We start from the raw sequence: 25,504 nt of genomic DNA on the forward strand, positions 1-25,504 counted from the left end.
CTACATGAACATAAGTACAAAACATTCCACACAAATAAAGATCTACACAATTGAAGAAATATTAATTGTTCATGAGTTGGTAGAGCCAAAATAATAAATATGTCAATTCTACCTAAGTCAATTTACTATTCAGGGTCATACCAATCAAACTACCAAAAATCATGTTATAGAGCTAAAAAATTAACATTTATCTAAGTGAATGAAAGATCCAGAATATAAAGGGAATCAAAGAAAATATATAAAGGTAAAAACTGATTTCAAATATATTACAAAGTGGAAATCATCAAAACAGTCCTGGACTGGATAAGAAATAGAATGGTAGATCAGTAGAATAGGTTAGGTATACAATGTAGTGTAATTAATAACCATAGTAATTTAGTTCTTGATGATCACAAATATCCAAGCTTTTGGGGGTAAGAACTCAACATTCACCAAAACAAAAAATTGCCTAAAAACTGGAAAGCCATTTGGAAGAAAGTAGTGATTGGTCAGCATCTCACATCATATACCAAGATAAGGTCAAAATGAAAGATTTAACATAAAGGGTGATATCATAAGTAAACTATCAGAGCCTAGGAAAATGTATCTGTCAGATTTAGAGATAAAAGAAGAGATTTTGATCAAAAGAGAAATAGATAGGATCATGGGACACAGATGGCTCATTTTGATTACATGAAAATAAGCTTTTTCACAAATAAAACTAAAGCAGCCCACATTAGAAAGTGGAGGAAAAAATCTTCTACCTTTTCTCTGATAAAGTCCTCATTTCTCAAATATATAGGGAACTGAGCCAAATTTATAAAAACAAGAGTCATTCTCCAGTTTACAAATAGTCCAAAGATATGAACAGGAGGTTTTCAGAAGAAACCAAAGCTTTTAATAGTCATGAGAGAAAATGCTCTAATAACTACTGATTAGAGAAATGCACATGATAGCAGTTCCCAACCTCACACCTATCAGTTTGGTTAACATGAGAGAAAAGGAAAATGACAAATGCTGGAGAGGATGTAGAAAAATTGGAACATTAATGCATTTTTTTTTTTTGCCTTTTGGAGGACAATTGGGGTTAAGTAACTTGCCCAAGGTTATATGGCTATACATTAATACATTCTTGGTAGAGTTGTGAACTAGTCCAACTATGTTGGAAACAATTTGGGTCTATGCCCAAAGGGCTATAAAATGGTGTATCCTCTTTACAAAGCAATAACAATAATTGTTCTGTATCACAAAGATATCAACAAAAAGGGAAAAGGACTTTTTGTACAAAAACATTTATAGCGTCTCTTTTTGTGGTGAATTGAAAAGTCAATGGATGCCCATCTCTTGGGGAATGGCTGAACAAGTTATGGTATGTAATTGTGATTTGTTACTATTGTGTTATAAGAAATGAAAAGCAGGATGGTTTCTGAGGAACCTGGGAAGACTTATATGAACTGATGAAAAATGAAGCAAGTAAAACCAAAACATTTTACATAGTAACAGCGATATTTGCAAGGATGATCAACTGTTAAAGACTTAGCTACTCTATCAAGACAGTGATCCAAGGCAGTTCCAAAGAACCCATGATGGAAAATACTATCTGCCTCCATAGAGAAAACTAATAAACTCTGGATACATATCAAAGCATATTTTTAAACTTTTTTTATTTTGTGTTTTATTTTTCAACACAGCTAAGAGGGAAATATGTTTTGTATGACTGCACATTTATAATTGATGTCTTTTTTCATTCTCAAGAAAATAGGAATTGTGAGAGGGGAGGAAAAAGAGAATTTGGAAACCAACTTTAAAAAAAATAATGTAAAAAAATTCTCACACGTAACTGGGAAATACACACACAAACCTCTATACCAATGTAGTTAACTCCCTTCTTGCTGCCATCTCATCTCTAGCCATCTTAGGTTTAGAAGAGGTACAAGGTCTTCCTCTGATTATATGCCTTGTGTCTTTCATCTAATGCTGGACTCTGCATGCCACCTGATAGAAGGGGAAAAGGGACTGGGCTAAGTGCCTTCTACCTGCCCCAAAACAACCAATTCTATCTGTTTTTTAGCACAAGGCAACTTCTACCTTATGCTGCCAATTTGATGTCTGAATAAAGATGGGGAGAACATTTAGTGAAAAGAGGCTCAAACTTTCCTTTGACTTCACATCTTTCATCTTCTGTTGCACCTGTCCCCTCAAGGAAGATAAAAAAGAATATCAGTACAGAATAGGACTTCTTTCTCCTTCTGTGCAGGTTCCATTTCCATCTCTAGCTGTGTTCTCCCCTGGCTAATCTCCACCCTTTAGAAGAAAGAGTTGCTGTGAAGTGAGGCTTCTCATTTGACTCTGTGCTCCCATCTCATTCTGCACTTATCTCTGGATAAGTTGCATCCTTGACTCAATGATGAACATTCTCACACCAAATCTTTCATAGTTGATCATATTTCAGTGATTCTGAACCCCAATAGATCATCACACAAACTCTATTCCCTACTCCCCACCATTCAATTTCTTATTCCTATTCTTCTCAATCTGCCTATCCTCATAGTTTCAACCAAAAAACACCAAACCCTTCCTCTGTACCCTGTAGAATGCCCTGGTTCATAGGCAATAAACTTCCCTTTGTCCTAAATCTTGTCCTCTCCCACTCCTCCCATCTATTAGCTATTATTGGAAACTAACCCTGTCTCTGATGATACATCCTCTCTGGTTATGCTTTCTGGTATTGGCTGCCCCTTCACTCACTACCCTTAACTCACTGGTCAAGATGGGAGAGTTGGAATATTTATTGCTCTCCATTACCACCTCCACATTCTCCCTTTCTCTCTATAACTCTCCTCATTTAAAGTTCATGCTATGCATAACACTTTTTCCTACTTTAAAGAGTTTGGTACGATGCTCATAATTTTTTCTTTCCTTCCCAACTCCTACCCACATGCCAGGGGAGATTTGACTCTATGTTGAAGACCCTAACCATTCAATTCTTCAACTCAACTCACTTCCTATGACCTACTCTTCCACCTCACCTCAGTAACAAAGATGGTCATCACCCACAAATGTATCACCTCCATGTTCAAGAATTCCAAAATCTTCTTATTCAAACAAAATCTATTGGATTTTCATTTCTCCCTTTGTCTTTCCTTGAAAAATCCTACTCTGTCTTCACAGTGACATTTAATCTCTTAACCGCACTGTTCTGTCTCAGGACAACTTCTCTGAACTAGCCTTTTCTCAACATGGGTCCTTTGTAAACCAATTCAACTGTACACTGTTTCATTGTTTTAATCCCTAGCTGCCTTAACATTTACTAACTATGCCCTGCCAAGCCTCAGCCTGGAATCACTCCCACCATTTGTTGCTTTAGCTCCTTCCCATGTACAGCTGAATGAAGGCGAAGAAAAATCATATGATCATCCTGACTAGGTCCACTACAGTGTTACAGGTCCACTGAGCCCTCTGTGCTGCTAGGCAATCCTTCTATACCTGCCTTATCAACTCACTACCATACTCTCCACAGAAGTTCTTCCAAAACTTTTCAACCTTCCTCAATCCTCCCACGGCTCCACCTCCTCCCACCCTCTCTGCTGAGAATTTGGTTTCATAGTTTAAAGCAAAAAATGAGTCCATTCACCATGAACACTCTCTTTTCCCTTCTTCCCCATCTCATATTATTCATGTGCTTTCTGCCGCTAAGTCCTCCTTCACCCATCTCACATGAGATGAATTTACCCTTTACAAATGCTCATCCCTCCTCCTGTTCAATTTATCCCATTCTATCCCATCTACTCCAACAGACTATCCCTCCTATCATCTCTACTCTATCACTCTAATTGTTTTCAACTTCTCCCTGTCTATTGCTTCATTCTCTACTGCCTGCAAACATAATCTTGATCCCTCCATCCTCATTGACTATCATCCTATATCTCTTCTGCCCTTTGTGGATAAACTACATTAAAAGTAGTTTATATTGCTTTATTTGGTAAATAAACTCCAGTTGTTAGCTATCACCTCCAAGATCAAATACAAAATCTTCTGTTTGGCATTCAAAGTCCTTCATATTTTAGCCCTATTTTTCCTTTCCAGGCTTCTTATAACTTACTCCAGACCACATACTCTTCGATCCAGTGACTGGTTTCCTAGCTGTTCTAAACAAACAATACTACATCACTTGACTCTATGCTTTTTCTCTGCTTTTCCTCCAAGGAACAATGGCCAGATTCCCCCATAAAGTACCAGGAGTACTACCCAGAGTTGTGGTTGGGAGGACAGAACAATTACTTCAGTGAACTTCCCAAATTCTTCTCCAGTCGTTAAATAGTGGAACTTCATTCATTCCCTTTAGGGAATGGAGGCTGAGATTCACTTCAGTTTTGGCTCTTGTGGCTTTAAGAATTGATATTACTATACTTTCCTAATTATTCTCTATTTCTTCCACTACACTAAGAAGTCTGAGTGATTTTTTAACATGGAGGAGAAGTTCCCAGTGGATTCGGACAAGCAATCTAGCAACATTTCTGGGCACCACAATGATAAAAGGGAAGAGAATTCCCTTTGGGAAGAACTATACATCTTACCTTCCTCTCCTTACACTTATCTGTATTACATTATATCTTCTCAATAGAATATATGCCCCTTGAGGATAAGTAATGTTTTGGTTCTTTCTTTGCATCCCCTGTATATAACACAAATGCACAGAGAAGGTACTTAACAAATATGGATGCAGAAACCACCTGACTTATAGTGATATGGCTTTCTAATTTTTTCTTTTATTTCTGTCTTTATTTTTGCAGTTGAAACTGAGGAAGGATGAGGGATAAGGAAAGGAGGTTAGCAGAGAGGCTTCAAAAGCAATGCTTCAAAACAACTCTTTTTAGAGTTAGACCCTCATTCTGATGCTTAATGAGTTACTATGTGAGTTATTTCACCGATGAGAGTCATATTTTCCTTACATATAAAATGGGGATGATAATAATAATTCCTTTTTTTTAAGCAAGAAATGTGTTCTGTGTAGGAAGAGGAGAGTAAATATTATATTTGAAAATGATGGCAATACGAAAACAAAAATAGGAATAAAAATTTAAAAATAACTCTCAGTAAGCATTATTATGCCCTTTTGACAGATAAGGAATTAGCAGCTCAGAGAGCTTAAGCAAGGCCTTTTCCATGGTTATGCTACTCATAAATCAAATATATGATTTAAAACCAGATCTCTGTGGATAACTACACCAAAGAATCTTTCCACTACTCCACAAAACCAACTCCCAGGAAAATGAAAAAGCTTGAAGTGTCTGAGAGCCTACAGAATAATCCACTTTTTTTCCAAAATGAATATCAGAAGTACACTTCTGTTGGATCCTGCTTTCCCATAGATTGCCATCCCCAGGATCCTACCGTGATTATGAAATGCTTCAGAACAGAGGAAAAAGCTCCGTTTCAAAAAATAGTTAGGGCAGCTAGGTGTTGCAGTAAATAGAGCACCAGCCCTGGGGTCAGGAGGACTTGAGTTCAAATCTGGCCTCAGACACTTAACACAAACACTAGCCATATGACCTTGGCCAAATCACTTAACCCCAATTGCCCTCCAAAAAGCAAAACAAAAAAAAAATAGTTAAACTATACTTGCCTGATTCCATAGGATCAATTGTGCACACACCCCACCCCTTTTTTCCTAGCGTGACATTGGTCAATACACTGCTTCATGTTCCTTGCATCTTCAGTATCACACTAATAGTGTATAGACTTAATTATCCTTGATTCCCCATCCCAACATTAAGGGATTCTAGGGGGTTTTACTGGATCATTTTATGTGATTTTTTGTTCATTCAATATGCTGTGAATCTGAACTCTATTAAAACAAAAACCATACCTTGTACATCACAATGTGAACACTGAATGTAATTGATTATGATCCAACTTTTCATTTAGATCGAGTTCAAAGTCAACAGTAACACCACCATGAGATAAAATAGTAGAGAGAATGATCTACCATAGAAATTAATGATCTCATTGTGGAGAAGACAGACAGAAGGCCCTGTGCTAAGACTCTGACAAAGAGAAAGCAGAATAAATTTTCCATTGCATGTCTGGGTCCTCCCTTTTGTATGCAAGAGGGCACCCACTAACCCTGGAGCAAAGTCCTGCTACCCAAAAAATCCTCCAGTTTTATCTTTCCCATTGCCAGTCAGTCCTATGCCTTGCCCAGAAGATAGCCCATCCTTATGCTTTGAATCCCTGCCAAGCCTATGTTATCATACTCTGTCATTTAAATATAGCTATCAAATACCTGAGACACAGAATCACTGGTATTGTGTATTCTTCAACATACCACTTTCCTGATTCTCCTGCTTATTACCCCCTCCCTACAAAAAAGTCACTGGAAATATGTATGTGTATGTGTATGTGTGTGTGTGTGTGTGTGTGTGTGTGTATCTTCTATTTACTTATCTATGGATGCATATCTCAGAGAATAAAGTAAGTTTAGTGAGGACAGGCTCTATATTGCATTTTTTTTTGTAGCTGAGTCCTCAGAACCTAGTTCAAAATCTCACACAGTGTACATCTTTAATAAATCTTTCCTGATTGATTAATAAGCCTCATTTTCAGGTTGCCCTCACCTGAGTGAATATGTGATATATATTCTCTTTAAATTTTCTTCTTTATGGAATAAAACAAGCATTTCTATAACATCAATTAAAAGATGATTGCACATAAAATTGCAAATTATGTATGACTTGCTATTCCTTTCAAATATATAATAAGGTTATCATGGAAACATATTTTTCTTCCCCCATTCCACCATAGGGATAGCTACCACTAGACACAAATATATATATATATATACACATATATATTGAGAGAGAGAGAGAGAGAGAAGGGGAGACAGATAGACAGACAGAGACAGAGAGACAGAGAGAGAAATAAAATTAATCTGTACATGCATTTATTTATCAGTTCTTTCTCTGGATGCAGATAGAGTCTTTCTTCATAAGTCCTTTATAGTCAATTTGGGTAATTATAATCAAAATGACATTAACTCAAACTCATTCTTATAACAATATTGCTGTTATTTTATACAATGTTCTCTTGGTTCTGCTCATTTCACTCTTTGTTATTTCTTGCAAGTCTTTCCATTCCTTTCTAAGATAATTGAGCTCATCATTTCTTGTAGTATAATAGTGTTCCATCAAAATCATACACCACAACTTGTTCAGCCATGCCCCAATTGATGAACATCCCTGAAATTTCCAGTTCTTTGACACAACAAAGAGAGCTGCTATAAACATTTTAGAACATATAGTGTTTTTTTTCCTTTTTGCCTAATTATCTCTGGAAATAGACCTAGTGATGGTATATGCCATCATGTGCCTATGAGACTAGCTAGTTATACATAGGATCATAGACTTAGGGGTGAAAGGTACCTTAGAAAGTTATCAAGAATAGCCACTTTTCTATAAGAGGAAACTGAGGCATGAAGGTTGATTTGCCCAAGGTCACATAGGTAGTAAGTATCTAAGGGAGGTTATGAACCTAGGTCTTTTTGATTCAAGTCCAATGCTGGTTCTAGAGAACTTCATTCCATCATGTGCATAAATCAAAATTCTAAGGACCTACATTTTACAATAGGATACAGTTTCCTTGGGGACAAAGACTACTTCATTTTTTATTCTGTATTCCCAGCACCTGGAACAATGACTGATATGTGTATTACATGTATTGCCATGCATTACATGTATTACAATGTACTACAATATATTTTGATATATTATAATATATTACAAAGACTTATAAGTAATTATTAAATGCTTGTTGATTTATGGATTGACCTCTGAGTTACTCCAGATTTCAACATATTTTCTTGAATAGAATTGACTTTCTATACAATCAGATTTCTTGGAGTATTTCCAATTAGAAAGACACCATCAAGTATTGATCCAAAATTGAAATGGTCTTGAGGATATCCTAATCAAATAGATGTAATTAACATTTTTCCTTTTCTGTCACTATTCAGCACAAAGAAGAAAGTGAAAAAATATTAACCTTGGACGTTGACCTTGAATAAGGTAGAAATGCTATGATGAGTTATAAATATTCACTATAGACTCTGCTATCTAAAACAGAAATTTTGCTGAAAGTAAATTCACGCCAATAGGAATAAGTGTCATGCACCAGCAAAGTAGATTTAGTGACACATGACGTCACCTTCTCCTTTGTCTCCACCATAGCCAACCATTCCATGTACCACCAGAGAACGTTCAAAGACCATAACCTGAAATAAGGGCCTCACTGTCCTATCTGTTAATAGCCAGAACACAATTTCAGAAAAGCCCAGTCATGCTATGCCTCCTCCTCAATTTTGTTGCCTCTCTAAACTCACTCCTCATAATTTCCTGGTTCTGGAACAAAGAACCAAGATTAAATCAACTCTGCCATTGTTGCTGGATGAGATATGTCAATCCACTACTCCATGTCTCTGGTTCAATATCCCTGTAACTTTCTGAACCAAACCAAAGGGTATGACAGGGCCAGTTCCCTAGTCTCTTGGTCTATAATTTCCTAAACGGTATGCAAGCTCATTGAAAGCAGGAAAGTTTTGTTTCTGTATTTAGATCCTCAGTGCTGATTACAATGCTTGGCATATAGTACAAGCTTAATAAAAGTGTTTTTTTCATTCATTTGAGGCATTGTTAAAGTTTATTTTTTAAAAAGAGATATATATTAAAATGAGATTTAATTGGATTTAGTAGACCCTAATTTAATATAGGTAAATCTGAAGGGGAAAGGGTTTTCTAAATTGAATTTTTATGACAAACATTATATAATTAATTCCTGAAGTATTTTTTTCCTGTTCTGCATTTGTTAGTGATTTCTATTAAAGCACATTTCTTTTATAAAATGGGCTTTATTCTAAAATTTGCTTTAACATGACTGAGAAAACACATATTAGGACACATGGGACAACTAATTTACATCAACTTTTGGCACTATTGTCTTCATCTTAAAATCAGAGGGAAACATGTATTCATGCAGGTACCATGTACATTTTCATTTGCCATTAGGCCAATTGTTCCTAATGCTGTCAAAGTACAAAGTTCTCACAATTAGCTCTGAATTTCCCTCAAAGTACACTGGCTTCTCAGGAATTCTGGGTAAATCTCCTTATCTTTTCTATAGAATCTTCTCCACCACCCCAAAGTAGATGACACTTGCTATAGACAATGCTGACAAAACCCACTGTGCCCTGCCCTGTTCAGACCACTGGAATCCTGTATTAATCTCTGTGTACTGCATTTTAGGAATGCAATTGACAAACTGAGCACATCCAGATAAGGTTAGTACCAGATTAGTCAAAAACTTTGAGAGTATTCCATAGGAGGTGCACTGAAGAATCTGAATAAATGTAGTCTGAGGAACAAAAGGTGGAGAGGGAATATAATAGCTATTTTCAAGGATTTGAAAGCCTATCTTGTGGAAAGAGATGAAATTTGTCCTGGGTTGTCTTTCTTTCTATTCCCAGTGCTTTAAAAAATATCTGGAACATAGTAGGCACTTAAAAAATGTGTGGGCTGACTATCCTGCTTGTTCCTGAACTAGGAGTAATGGGTGGAATTTGAGGAGAGACTTAAGCTTGATGGAAAGAAAAAATATTGCATAGTTGAAGCTCTTCAAATAGTGAACTGGCATGCATGGTAGGAAGCAGCTCCTTCTGTACTAGAGATTTTAGGTGGAGGCAAATAGAATATCTATTGGCAGTAATGAAGAGGGATTTTTTTTTAGTCAGTGATGAAGTAGACTATATGGATTTCTGATGTCCCTTCCAAATTCTGATGTCCCTTCCAAAGATTCAGTGTCTTTATAAAATATTTATCCTCCTTTTTTTTTTAAAGTAATCAGGATTAAGTAACTTGCTCAAGGTTGCAAGGACAGTTATTTTTTATGAGGGTGCTGAGTATCTGAGGCCGGAACCAATTCCAGGTTCCCCGATGCTGGGGCCGGCACTCTTACTCACTGCGCCATGTGGCCGCCCCTATCCTCCATTTTTTGAAATGCATAGCTCCCCCATAAGAGTTCTACAAAAGGAAGTATTATATGAGATGCCAACATATGCTTCATACTCTTTCTTATGCTCAAGCTAAGAGGGAATTAGAACTTGTATTCATTTGCCCCTTAATAAGGGTCTCCTAGAACAACAGATAGAGTGCTGATAGAGCTGACTAGAGTCAGGAGGACCTGAGTTCAAATCTAGTTTCAGACACTTACTAGCTATATAACCCTGGGCAAGTCACTTAACCCTAATTGCCTCCAAAAATTAAAAATGAATGAATAAGGGAGGAAGGAAGAAAGGGAAAAGGGGAAAGAAAAGGGGGTGGGGAGAGGAAGGCAAATGTGAGAAAGAGAGTCAGTCTATTGGCTGCTTGGAAAGAAGAAAACTAGTAACTATTTCACAGAATTATTCACAATGTATTGATATATAAGTATGGCAAACTATATCCCCATTAATTAATGTATAGTCTTCAATTTCTACTGGTCCATCTTATCTCTACCTTTATCCTCTTCATTCATAGTAATGTGTTAAAAACAGATTGATTCTAATGAGCTGATTTCATTTTGATTTCTTTTATAGGGCAACCATGGCATTGTTTACCTTTTCCCTACAACAGCACTCCACCACAAGAAGTCTTGTCTTGATTGCATTTGGGATTCTAATGGATTTGTGGTTTAATAAATACTCTTTGAAGGCTCAGACTATTCAAGACATTGTGCTGCAGAAGCAGTAGTAATCAAGCAGAGAAAAATAGACTTTTCCTTTGCATTGATATCTATTATCACAGGAGCCCTCTTCAGAAAATGCCGCTCTATCTACAATGAAAATGAAAAAGATTCAAAATACCAAGAAGTTCACATTTAATAGTGTCACTATATTATAAAACATACCTCCCTAATATCCATACATGATAAGAATGCCTCCTAGCTAACACAATTTTTAGTCAACAATCACCCATAAGCCATTTACTAAATGTTTACTACATGCTTAGCACTGTTGAATACAAAGACAGGAACAGGAATCCTTGCCTTTGGAATAGCTAAGACTATCACTAAGCTATCCTAGGGGGTGCTGAAATCACATTTCCACTGGCATCGATTTATCACTTTAAGGTTTACAAAGCATTTTGCAAATATTGGATCCTTACAACAACCTTGTAAAGTAGGTGCTATTATTATGCCCATTTTACATATTATTAGATAGAGACTGGCAGGGGTTAAACGACTTTCCCAGGGCCACACATCTAGTAAGAGGAAGGCTTTGAACTTAATCCCTACTGGATCCACACTCAATTCTCTAGTCAGTATGTTTCTAAGTTTGAGCAGTTTCAGTAGCCAGAAAATTATTGCTATGTTCACAGTGTGGTTTGATTGAGTGCTCAGGAGGTCTAGTTGAAAAATTGATGCCAGATGGTTTTGAGGGAGATGCTTTCAATGTAGAGCTTTAGAAAACCCCTAGTGCTAGGTTACCATGGAGCCTGGTAATTTCATTGTGGGGCCTTGAGCTTTCAGCATAATCTTATCCAAAAATACAAAAGGGTAATTTATTCTTTCCATGTAGGTAAGTTCATATTATGATCAGAATAACTTGGAGGGAAAAATTCCATGGACCCCAATAGCATCACTATTTTAAGAATATTAAGGGAGTCAGCTGGCATGTCCTTGAGTTTCCCTAGTCACTACTTATACACTTGATTCAACTTAGGCCTTAGATCTTCCTCCTCACTTACTTAAAAGGTGAAAGTCAGAGAAGGGGAAAAAATCAGGGAGAGAGGATATTATGCACCTTAATTTCCATACCACCCCATTCCATCCACATAGCTCAGGAAGTACTCTCATCAGAAATGCTCAGTTCCTTACTTGAGCCTTTCAAGAAGATACTTTGAGGAGTTGGCCGTGACTGTTGCTAGTGTGGGTTTTAAACAAAGATATATAACCAGTGTCTTGAGGAAACATGGTACCTTACTTCACATGCGTGTGTGTGTGTGTGTCCTTCATTCACTTTTTTTTTCTATTAAAAACAAAAAGATTCAAGTGGTCCCTGAAATCTTGGATTTTTTGCCTTTGTTTTCCAAAGCAAACTTGTCAAGCCTTGGTCTATAGTCTTGATCTATGGTCTATGATCTGTTGTTGAGTAATAGAAGGAAACATTATGGAGAATTAATGGATATTATCTGGGTTCATGAAAAGAACTTCCTAACAATTAGAGTGGCTCAAAAGTGGAGTGGGATTCCACACATTGTAATGAGTTCACCATTTGGGGAAGATTTCAAGCAGAGGTCAGATAAGCATTTGTGAAAACTAAGAAGGAATTTTTTATCACAGATAAGTTAGCTAAGGTGGGCTCTAATATACCTTGTACTGGGATTCTGTGATTCTGTAGATGCTTTCAGAGTTTATCAGCATGATGAGTGAACATGATATATATAATGTATATGGAATGTTATATGTTAATGGAATTTGAAATCTTCTCGCCCATTAATAGATCTCAAGTGGAACCTATTAAGGGAAGTTTGCATGAAGGAAGGTTTTCACACCTTTTGCAAATTTCTAATTAGGCACTGAGTCATGAGGGTTGTGATGCCTTCTGGCTCTGAGAAGTGTATATATACTCTGAGTTGGTATTTTGATTTGGAAGCTCTCTTGTGGGAAAGATCTTGTGATTCCCTGATAAAGATTATGATTGGCCATATGTTCAGAGCTCCCTGACTGCTAAGATGTAAAGGCTCTCTAGATTCAGGGATGTATGTAAAGTGTATAGTAATATTGCCTTGATTTAGTCAGTCGGAGTCTTGTCTGTTGGTATCTATTTCTCTGCTTGTATTTTCTCTAAAGTTCAGGGTGCTGATTTTTCTCCTGAAGTGATGAATGTAATTAAAAATGATTGTTAACCCATTAAACAGTTAGCTTCCCTAGTAAAGCAGATTTAAGAATCTGTGCTAGAGGGGCGGCCAGGTAGCACATTGAGTAAGAGCACCGGCTCCAGTGTCAGAACGACCTGGAGATCGAATCCCGGGCTCAGACACTTAGCACCCACCCAGAAACACCTGGCTGTGTAACCTTGAGCAAGTTACTTAACCCCAATTGCTTAGGGGCGGCCAGGTGGCTCGGCGAGTAAGAGTAACGGCTCCAGTGTCGGGATGGCCTGGATCAAATCCGGCCTCAGATACTCAGCACCACACCCAGAAACAACTGGCCATGTAACCTTGAGCAAGTTACTTAACCCCAATTGCTTTAAAAAAAAAAAAAAGAATCTGTGCTAGAAGCCATCCTGGATATGCCAGTGTGGTTACAACTACAATATAGTGGAAAGAAAGCTAATATGGAGGGCCAGGAAACTGGTGTTCTGGTCCTGGCTTTGCCACTTATTAACTGCTTGACGTTGGACAAGTTGCTTACCTTCCTTGACCTTGTTTCCTCATACGTAAAGTTAGGGTGCTGGGTTTCAGGATGGATAAAGTTATTGCCAGCTCTCATATTCCATAAGATTGAGATACCATATAAACCCATGTGCTGGTTGGTCTTCCTTTCTCAAGTCTGATCCCACTCTAGTGTTAATCTGTTCCACTCTCAAATTGATCTTTAAGCAAAATTCTAACCATACCATTCCTCTATCCAATAAACTCCAGTGGCTCCCTATCATTCCCTATCATTGATCAAATATAAAATCCTGAGTATGGAATTTTTTTAGAGCCCTTCAAAACCTGGTCCCTTCCTACTTTTCCATTTTTATTACGTCTTACTCCACATAATCTTCAATGCAGTCTTTTACAAGATGCTTTTTCAGAGCCCCCTTAATGCTAATGCCTTCCCTCTGATAGTATCCTTGGTGTATTCTCTACATGCTTTGTTTGTACATTGATGTTTTCATGTTTTCTCCCTTAATAAACTGTGACCTCCTTGAGATCAAGGGTTGTCTTTTACTTTTTATATCCCCAGCACTTAGCATACTGTTTGGTGCATAGCATGCACATAATAAATGCTTATTGTCAGATTTTGAATGACTAAGCATCCATGATTTCAGATTAATTGTCAAGAATAAATGTTAGTAAATTCAGTATCATAACAAAGACTGACTTCTGTAATTTAAAGAAAATGAGGAAAGTAGTTGCAGACAGTAGAGGAATTATGATATATTTCTTTTTTGTCTTGTCAATACTCTAATAATGCTGGATAGAATTAGTTGTGGCAAGCCGTGAGCTATCACCCCTGTCAGTAATTCAGTAGGACTGAATCCTGTGGTTGGACTTGGATCAAAATGATATTTTGTTTGGTGAGAAATCTGGTCAGTCTGGTTAGTCAATCTTCAGGGCATCTTTAGTAATCAAAACAATTCTCTTAGCTTAGTCATTTGATGCAGGGTGATGAAGTTCAATGAGGACAACTCAGGTAAAACTTTTTGTCCATGGATGCCCAACAGAAATAAATGTCAACTCAATGTCAAAAGGAAGAGAGTTTCGAATAGCTTGCACAGCACTGTGATTGTTGTCCCAGAGTTTGCAGTTGGAATTTGGAATAATATTAAATCAAACAAGATAATGTTCCCTTGGAATAACCTTACAGAATCAATATAGAGTCAATTTTGGATTCTTGGTCATTAAAAAAACCTTATTGAAATGTCAAAAGGGGCAGCTAGGTGGCACAGTGAATAGAGCACCAGGCCAGAAGTCAGGAGGACCTGAGTTAAAATCTGGCCTCAGAAACTTCTTACTAGCCATGTGACCTTGGGCAAGTCACTTAACCCCAAATGCCCTGCTCTGCCCCCTCCAAAAAGCAAAAAGAAGAAAAGAAAAAAAGAAAATGTGAAAAAAATCATTGTAATTTCCCAATAAGTCCCCCTTCCATCTTGCTTCTCAGTCTACCCACTGAAATCTCCCTTTAAAAAAACTGAACAAAATAATTCAACACATTAGCCATTTCAAAAAACTTATGACTCTTTCCACATCTCTAGTCCACCAGCTCTATGAAATAGGGGGACATAATTCCCCATCAGTCTTCAGAAGTTACAATTGACTGTTTCAGTGGTCAGTGTTGGTTTTTTTCTATACATTGGCTTAGCTACATATATATTGTTTTCTTCCTGTTTCTGCTTACTTCAGTGTACTTCTTTGCATCAAAGTTAGACAATATTTCTCTGAATTCTTAATATTCTTCTTGGTCATCTTCCAAAGAAAAGTTGGTCCCTTATAGGCAGGTTACAGGTACCATGGCATGTACTACCTATCATGGTACATACAATCATTTTGCCATATCAAAATCAATTTCATTCAGTTTTGGAAGATGGTCAATGCTATCCTCCAGTGTAGACAGGAGGAGGATTACTGCATGTGAAGAAGAATAAGGTTGTTTTAGCTAGACTGGGAGTAACGTGAATGAGATTTTTTTTCTTTTAAGTCAGTTGAGGTCAGGATGTGAATGGATGGTAGAGCAGGATAAGAGTTTATTATCCAGTGTCCTTATTTTATAAATTAGAAAAAAAGAATACCAGGGAATTTAAATGATTTGCCTCATGTCAACCAGCTAATAAGTGTCAGAGCCAGGAAGATGATCCATGCCTTCATATTCCAAGTTTTTTGGTTTGATCACTATGAAATAAACTTTTGGAAAAACATTCTAATCCTCCCCTGTCTAACCTCATCCCAAGAGGCATCTATAATGAAAGTCTGAAAATGTCTTCTATGCCTCAAATAGAGCCTGATACACATGAGTGGGTGTGGGATCCCACACAGTTTAAACCATGGGCTTTGTTCAGTCTGAAACCATGGCTAATGGAATTCTTTTAACATCAAAACTTCCGATGAAAGTACTATAACATATGGGTCTACAGGGACAAGAAATTCAGCAAGTCAAGAAGTAGATTGGAAAAAAAGTTTTGTTTTTTATGGAATATAAACCTAGCAAAATTTAAGTAGTCCAAAGAAAGATATGGAAACATCTACTTAGTTTGTGGCTTAAGGGTGCCACAAATTACCCACATCTCATCCCAGGTCCTACACCAATACATCAATACAAACAATAGTTTTAATAAGGTGAAATTGGAACTCTGATTTCACATTTTTCTCAATCTTTTTTTAACCACTCTGATAGCCAATGTGTCAAAATGTAACCCCAGTCCCAAAACCAATTGGTATGGGACTCTCCCTCTTCATAGGGATTGTGTGAGGGATGGGGTAGAGAGTTTCTTCAGTTTTCTTTGATTGAGTGAGTCTCTTCAAACTTTAGGTGTTCATGGCTTCCAGCTTTGAGAGATAATTAATATAAAAGATGCCAAAGCTACTTCAAAGTTCCTGAAGGAAAAGACTCTAGGAAGAAGCCAACATGAGTTGAACTGAAAATCTCCATTATGCCCTAAATCCCGGTTTGCTGCACTAAAGCCATTGGAGAACTTCCTTTTGGGTGAGACAGGACTCTTTCTTGGATGAGCTGTTAACTCACTCCCCAGAGAAGAGCTCCTACAACTTACATTGTAAGATATATATTCTCCTATATATACTTTCTTTGTATTCTGTTTTTGCTGCCTATCTGTGTAAATGGGTTTCTTGGCCGAGTACTTATGTGCATTCATTCTGGAAATGCCATTGGGTGACAGTTGAGACAAGCTTTGGATATAAAGCTTGGGGTCCTGCTTCCCTTCAATGATTAACAGCTAAGTTAACTTGAACATGAAAATTACATTCTAACCCAGTACCCTATCTCTCTGAAAAGAATAGTGATGGCCTCTGACTCCAACTTCATGCTTTCCCTCTTGACAGAAATTAAAGTCTTTCTTGGAGAATAAGTAGGTCAGAAGAGGCTAGAAGTGTCTCTTCTGCCTCCCTTTGAGCCACGCAGCAACACCCCCATGCCATATGTGAGAGGTCAGCCCTCACCACATAAAGGACATAACACTTCCCAAAATCTTTAATATATCTTGTCTTGTGTGGATCCATGATCAAACTAAGGCACTACATTTAATTTTTAGAAAGTAGGGTCTAATGAAGCACTTGAAACTTCTAGGGGGGAGAATAAGCTAAACTGAAATCCTTTAAATCAGAATGTCCCTGAATGGGTGTTAGCTGTTTAGACCCTATAGTATCACCCTTTGACATCAGGCAATAAGGTTGGCCAAAGTCAAGTTTGGCGAAGACTTTCTACTCAGAAATAGCAAATATTGACTTGGATGCTGCTTATTAAAACTGCCCTGCAAGTCTTGAATTTTACTGTCTTGGATTCCTGCCATTATTCAGTTCATTAATACTGTTAATATTTATCACACCAAATATTAGAACTTATCTTAAAAAAAACACAAAGAAAGAAAAGAAAGAAGGAAAGGAATAGGCAAAGGTAAAGTCGAAGAAGTCTCTAATACCTTTCATAGTTTATCTCATTGTTGCCAGGTTTTTCATCCACAAAATGAAAAAGTCTTATTCCTTCATATGGTTTTGATGGAATTCTTCATGTGCTTATTTTTATCTCTGAATATAATAATAATCACTACAACATTTATATAATATTTACTATGTACCAGGCACTTGCCTAAACTTATGACTATTGTCTCATTTGATTCTCACAACAAAACTGGGAGGTAGCTGCTACTATTACTCCCATTTACAGATGAGGAAAATGAGGCAAACAAAGGTTAAGTGACTTGCCCAGGATCACACAACTAGGAAATGTCTGAGGTCAAATTTGAACTCAGATCTTCCATGTTCCAGGCTCAGAACTCTATCTGCTGTATCACCTAAGTTCCTAGTTATCAGGCTAAATTCATGTGAAAGAAGTTGGATCTTGCTAAAGAATAACTGAAGTATTTCAAAGCTTTAGGCAATGAGCTGAGAGTAATTTACAAAGAAGGACTTTGCAATTAGGTGACATAGCTAAGAAAGTATTGACCTTGGAGTCAGGAGTACTTGGATTTGAGTCCTATCTCAGAGAATTACTATGTGAACTGGGGCAAGTCATTTAATTTCTCTGTGCCTCAGTTTCCTCTTATGTAAAATGAGAGTGTTGGACTCCATGGCCTCTAAGGACTTTTCCAGCCCTATATCTATGACCTTCTAAACCTATGGAGGGACCTACCATATATATGGAATCCCTTTATAGACTGTGCACAGAATATATTTATGCTAAGGATAAAACAACAAAAATGAAACAATCCCTACCTGCTCTTAAGGAGATTACCCTCTACTGGGAGACAAGATACATGCATGTCTCTCCCTTTGTGTATGTGTATATGTGTATATATGTATATATATGTATATTTGTGTGCATGCATATGTGTATGCGTGTATATATGTGTACGTGCATATATATGTGTGTACATGCATACATGTGTGTGTGTGTGCATGTGTGTATATAGGTATATACACGTGTATACTTGTGTGCATGCATATGTGTATGTGTATATGTGTGTGTATTTGTGTGCATGCATACATGTGTGCACATGTGTGTATGTATATATGTATATTTGTGTGTGTGCATATATGTGTGTGAAGAATAAATACAAGTTTGTTACTAACTTAGATGAATAACTGTAGCATTGATAAAGCTATCTCTGTATGGTACTGAACACTAATGAAATCAAACATTACCATGTCACACATCAGAATCCCTAGAATTCATGTTAGCACATTACATGGGAGACATGTTAATGGTGACAAAACTTCAATTTACTGTTAAAACATACTGTTCTTCCACAATATCTCTCTCCTACCTTCCAACCTCAGTGAAAATCTGTGGCAGACTCCACAAAAGTTATCAGCCAACTGAAAACGTAGCTGAATCTTCAACCAATTTCTAGCTAAAGGACAATCTTAGTGACAGTGTGATTGGGCAGAAGCCTGGAAAATGCTATTCCAAATCTGGTTTTGTGGAGGAGACCAGCAGAAAACCTCTGCTTTTCTTACATACTTCTCCATTTCTTATTATTTGTATATTCATTGACTGATAAATCACCTGCTACAAAACTGGCACCTTAAAGCTAGAACTAGAAGCCATCATATAGAGGAAAGAGAGGAATACATGCTTAGTGTAGCTCCTTCCATGGTAAAATGGGTCAATTTGCATAACTGTTTATGCTATTTTTAAAAATTATCAAACACATGGACATTGACAGCGTACCGAACACATAAAATCACTATGGGAAAAGTCTTATTTCCTCAATACACTGTTGTTGTTGTTTTGCTTTTTGTAGGGCAATTGGGGTTAAGTGACTTGCCCAAGATCACATGGCTAGTTTTTTGTGTTAAGTGTCTGAGACTAGATTTGAGCTCAGGTCCTCCTGACTCCAGGGCTGCTGCTCTATTCACTACGCCACCTAGCTGCCCCTCAATACACAAATTTTAAATTGTTTCATATCTGGTTAAGTTAATTTTAAGAACCTCACCTTAATTTGTGTAAAAGTTCACCTGATTTTTTTCAAAAATCCATGAATTTCAAGCACCTATTAATAAAGATCTTTGAATAAAAGATCATTATGAATGATGCAGAAGTATATGAGAGAGCTTTAGCTGGAGAAAATGGAGAGGCTAAATCCAGAGATATATGACTCACCTTCTCAGGGCCTGCCAAGCACATACACTACCTTACCATTTTAACTTTAAACTTCTGTCTTTAGGACAACTAAAACAACTCTAATTTGACACAGGGTATTAAAAAATACCCTAATGTCTAATTTGATCTTCCATGGTATAAAGCCAAGCATGAGCAGCTTTCCAGAGGACTTCTGCTGTGAACAGCTTTCAAAGTTCTGATTATATAGCATAGCAGACTCTCTATTTATTCAATAACAAATCAGAGCAAAACATTCACAGAAAATCAACATACAGCATTCACCATGTCACAACTCAATAACTTATCACTAAAATGGCCAAATAGTTTTCACCAAAGTGGTCACATAATTTCCAACAAAGTACAACCATTTAGTAACTCAATCATTAATTCAATCACAAAGTACAAAAGTCAGAGTTCTCCACTCCTAGGTCACAGTAAATCATAATCTTCTCAGTCAGTACACAGTATCAAAATAAAGTCTTTTTTCAGCTTGACTCAAGTCTGGCTCTCAGCTTCCATGGCTCCTCTTCCATGGTGTCAGCTCCAACTGACACCTGGGTTCAAAGACAGGCAGCTCCCAGTTCCTTATCCAGTTCTTCTTCCAGTTCCCATTCTATATTGAAGTTCACAGGTTCCAGTCCACATCAAGTCCTTTACAATTCCTGTTTCTGGGGAGACAAAGCTTGACAGAGCCACAATAATATTCAAGAACATTGCCAGCAACATCATCAATACACTATCTGCCTGTGAAATCAACTCAGACCCACCAACAAAGTCTTAGAACTCAACACAAATCATCAACATAGAAATCAACACAGACCCACAAACAAAGCCCAAGAGGTCAGCAGAAATCATCAGTAAAGTCCCAGGACCTCCAAAACCCTCCTCCAGGACTTTTGTAAACATACAACCAGAAAATCCTCTTTCAGGGCTTCCAGTAAGGTCCCAGGGCTTCTGTACAAAATATCACAAACATCAACCCCAACAGAGCAGACAAACAGAATGCAGGATACCACAAGTTTTCTCCTTCTTGACTCTGCCACCACAAGAGCCCTCTTCTCAGTTCTGCCTTCTCTAGCCTAGAAATTCTCCTTATATATGGTCATTAGCTCCTGCCCTTCCTGTTGCAGGAGTTCATGAGTTCTAGGGTTCACAAGTTGTGGGGTTCACACATTCTGTTTCTTAATAGACTTGATACAAGGCTCAAAAGAAACTTGAACTGCAACAAGGTGCTAATTCAATAGCTGGAACAAGGTGTGAACTACTTCTGTCCTTGCCATTACACATGGCAGCAATATGGAAGCTTTCTTCCTACCATACAACTTACAACCTCTCATATGCCTACCTTCCCATCTTGTACCACCCTACTGCATGTCCTACCCTAGGTGGGACATGAGAGGTCCACCTAATATCCTGGAAGCCTTTCTTGACTCCTCTAGAGCTCTCAGGTTACCAGTGGAGCATAAATGCTGTTTATAACTACTCTTCATCATAACCATATCATCATTTTTTTCCCTATACCTATATTTCCTTGATGACATCCTTTATTAAAAAAAAAAAGCAAAACCCTTTTTCTCATTCAGCCAATAAGCAAATGCTAAATCACTGATGAAATAATGGCAATTGTCTACATTTTCACCCTTATTAATTAGCAATGGAATTAAAATATTAATATTAACTAGGAATATTTCATGGAATCAAGTCCCCAAGTCATTTTCTTGGGGTGACTACTTACAAGCTAGCATCATGGCCCTAGGCCAGTTGCTTCTGTTCAAACAAAGCTTGCAAATCAAACCCATAAAATGAGGGTGCTGTTTTTCTTCTTGAGGCAGAAATATATGCCAGATACTTCCCAAATGCAAAATACATTTTTCAATTGCATTCAAATTATTATACTTGGCTGCTTAACCTCTTTTGCTGTCAATTAACAGCAGAATTATCAAAGGGCAATGAATATGATATACATAATAACTTTTAGGAAACTGTACTGTATTTCATTTCCATAATTATCAGAAGCCTTCTTGTGCAGAATCAAAGTTCCCCATAGGAGAAGCATTCTGTTCTGTTGTGGAATTTTGTCCCTTAGAACCAGGGTCATATTAAAGTGAGACAAATACGTTAAATGAATCTCAGAGCAATGACTTTTAAATTTCCCCTTTTAAATGAAATATACTTTCTTATTTGGAGAGTTTAAATGCATTAACATTCTTCATTCAAAACACATCCTGTTCCTATTTGAACACACTTTGCCAATGTTTCATTTCATCACTTGGGCTTCATTTAGCTGACTTAATAAACTAATAAATTACTTGGGATGATTAACTAATAGCTCTAATGCAAAATGCTCATCATGTTTTCATCAGTAAACTTTTTTCCCAAAAAAAAGTTTCTCGTTCAGCTACAAGACTGGGAGCAGGGGAAAGAATATTAAGCAAGTCAGTTTCCATTACGATCTCTGTCTCAAATTGGTAATACATATCTCTAACTAATGTACAGATATTGTTGTAGCTTTTTCTTTAACCCTCTTTAAATTTCCCATTGAAGTATGACATTTATTTTTACTTCCTGATCTAATCTTTTTGATTTTTTTAACCATAGTTTATTATCTATGCAGATGACTGTGTGGGGCATGGGGACCCCAAAAATCCCCTACCCAAAATTTCATAAATTCAAAGGGGTCTTGAAGTAAGAAGAGGAAGCATTTCTTCAGTTCTCATGAGAAGAGGGCATCACTTAGACCAGGAAGGACTAGCAGAAGAAGGCGTGTTACAGAAGACAAAGCAAGGTTATATACCCTAGGGCAAACCCCCTCCCACTGCTATCCCTTATTCCCATCGCCTGGGAGGCAGGTTTACAATCTAGGTGGGGGGGGAGGGGCGAGGAAGACAAAGAACAAGGAAATGGTATAGTCAATCCATATGTACATGTCCTTATTTGGCAAACAACACTGAAGTGGCAGTAAAGGAGGGAGGAGAGTGAAACTGAAACTCAGGCCTGTTCCCACAAGAAACCGTACTAGATTTTAGGATATAGTGTGAGAAGTTTTCACCTCTCCCACTCAACTATTAACTTTTTCATTGGGGGGGATAGAAAATGTCTTTGGGTTCTACCATCCCTGACCTTTGGTTCATAAATTTGGAAATGATGATTAATTTAAATAATGTATAAAGAAGAATCAGTGGCTCAGTTGGGTCATATATATATAATCAGTTCAACAAACCCAAAAGTTCTTTATTGAGAACCCAACCTGTGAAAAGCAGCACTGAGTCAGATGCTAGGGGAAATCGAACTTTTAGCTATGGCAAAAGTCTTGCCTTCAATGGCTAATTCCCTAATAAACTGGAAAGGGGAATACATATCTACCTAAGTTTATAATCCTGGCATAACTTCATGCCACATTAATCAACAGGCCTTACATTATTACATTCATCTGAGATTTAATTTCATTTCTCTTTTTAGCTTTATTTTTTCATGGCCCTGCCTTGAAAGGAACACATTGCCAGAAATTCAATTGCAACATATGTTTTGGAAATGGGGACTCCTGGGAAAGAAGGATTATTTCTGGAATTATTCTAGGAGAAATGGCAGGAAAAAAGAAAAGAGTGTGAGAAAGCAGAATTTGAAGGCTCAAAGTGTATCTTTGGAGCATGGGAGAAGATGCTGGTACCCAGATTTTTTTTTCCTTCTAGCTAACAACAAGCCCTTCTTAGGTACAAGGTACCATACTAAATGCAGGAGATATCTAATACAACCAAAAAGAAACACAGTCCCTGCCCTCAAGAAGTTTGTAGTCTAATGGGAAAGATAACACATAAAAAGACAACTGAAGGAAGCAAGGGGAGAAGGTACCCCCATTGGGAAAGGTCCAGAACATTTGAAATAGACAGGAGGGGAATGAGGCATAGCTAGCCTGGACTCATCCCCTAAACCCCCAGAAGGAACTTGCCAGTGGCAGTAAGGAGCCTGTATGATACCAGGGTGAGAAGGCCCTGGGTGCAGAGAGAAGTTCCAGGGTGAAAAGTCATCTGAGTCATGGTGGCAACATCTGGGAGAGTAAAAAGCACAGCTGGGAGGGAAATGAAGAAAGACTAGGTTGAACCATGGTATTATTACAGTAGAAGTTGTTGAGAATGTTGTGCTTTGCAGTGTTTTCTGGGACAAGAGGAAAGCTAAAACTAGTGTGGCCATAGAGACTGCTATGGTGGCTGGGAACATAGAGGATGGCATAGCCAGTTAGGTGAAAATGCACCTCAGAGACAGTCTTCTATAAGGCTGTATTTATGTCCTGACCACATTTCCAGTATCTATGGATGAAAAGCTATTTCCTGCCCTTCCAATTACGGATGCTGGGAGTTAGTAGGGCCTGGTTTTCTTTTCCTTTTTTTTTTCCTTCTTGCTACCAGAAAGGGAAAAATTCATATATATTTATACACACACACACACACATACACACACATATACACACATACATACATTTAATATATACACATATGTGTATATGCAGACGTATGTATATGTATGTGTATGTATGGGTACATACATGTATACACACACAAACACACACCTACTCACCCTCACCCTTGTCCTGTGTTGGATGTTGCTTGCAGTAATAGAGACAAGATTAGTCTGAAAAAAAAAAACAGTAGAAACAGCCATATTCTCCCACCTCCACCCTTAGCAAAAGAGACAGGTGAGTAACTATCTCTTCTCCAGGAGATCACTAACCACGTGATAGTTTTCCTTAGCCATCCTGAGGTGTTAACAAGAAAAAATAAAAAGTAGGGCAAGATTAGGGAGCTTGGGGATTCAAAGAAATTTCCTCTAGATTAACATAGAAAATATTTTGAGAGAGATAGCAGTGCCCTTTTGGGAATCCTTTAGCAGGTCACCCTTGAGTTTCCTCATTCAACATCTCTCCCCATGCCCCCATTAATTGCAAAGAGTAACCACTTATTATTCATCCTCAAATTGTTATGGTATTTTATCCATTCTATATTCAAGCACCAAAAATATAACAAACCTTCAAAGAAAAGAGAAAGAGACTCATTTACTTAAGCAACAGTGTTCCTCATTCCCCAATCGAAATGCAGCTCCTCAGACCAAATTAAGAGAAGACTCCACAGTCAATATGCAATCTCGACATCTGTGAATCAGGCCAAAGATGACATCTCATTTTATATTGGTGATGACTGAAGGACAGAGCGTAAAGTTCCTTTGGGAAGGATATGTAAACAGGAATCTTTGTCTTTTTATTTTTCCAAATGAGTGTATTTTGAAACTATTGAACACCACCAGAATTCTTAAGGAAGCTCTCCTTTGAAAGTCTAGTAACTTTCTCTGCCATTCCTTTGCATAAACCTTGGCAGAAGGTCAAATCATCCATAAAATTCTAACCCATAGCCCCTATGAAACCCACCATCCAAAGTGGGAATCACTAGTGCTGTGAAAAACAATTATCTGGTGGTTTTAATTGCCTAAGGTGTCCTGACTGAGTCTCCATCACCATCATGGACATTAAAACATTCGAAGGATCACAGCTTGAAAGCTATTAATGACTTCAGAAGTCATATAGTCCAACCCCCTCATTTTACAGAAGGGAAAACTAAGTCCCAGAGACGTTAAGGGATTTTCCTAAGATCACACAGACAACAAGTGCAATACCAGGTTTGAATCCAGGTCCTCTAACTCCAGATCCAATCCTCTTCCCAGTGCACTGCACCGACTGCATTTATTTTATAGCTTTTCATACATGGTCTGTATGGTAGGCACTGTATAGCTATCCCTATTCAACTCTCTTCTGTTTTTCTAAATTGCTTGGGGACAAAGAAAGTTCCCAATGCCTCTGTGATCAGAAGATTTTCAAGTCATTCTGTATCATGGACCCCTTTTGGACTCTGGTAGAAACTTATGCAGTCTTCACAATATTGATTCTTTCCAAAAATTCAAGGAG

The sequence above is a fragment of the Petaurus breviceps genome, unplaced genomic scaffold, assembly GCF_028583685.1.
Source record: "Petaurus breviceps papuanus isolate PSGF00001 unplaced genomic scaffold, PetGlider_PUasm1.0 178, whole genome shotgun sequence".
NCBI lineage: Eukaryota > Metazoa > Chordata > Mammalia > Diprotodontia > Petauridae > Petaurus > Petaurus breviceps.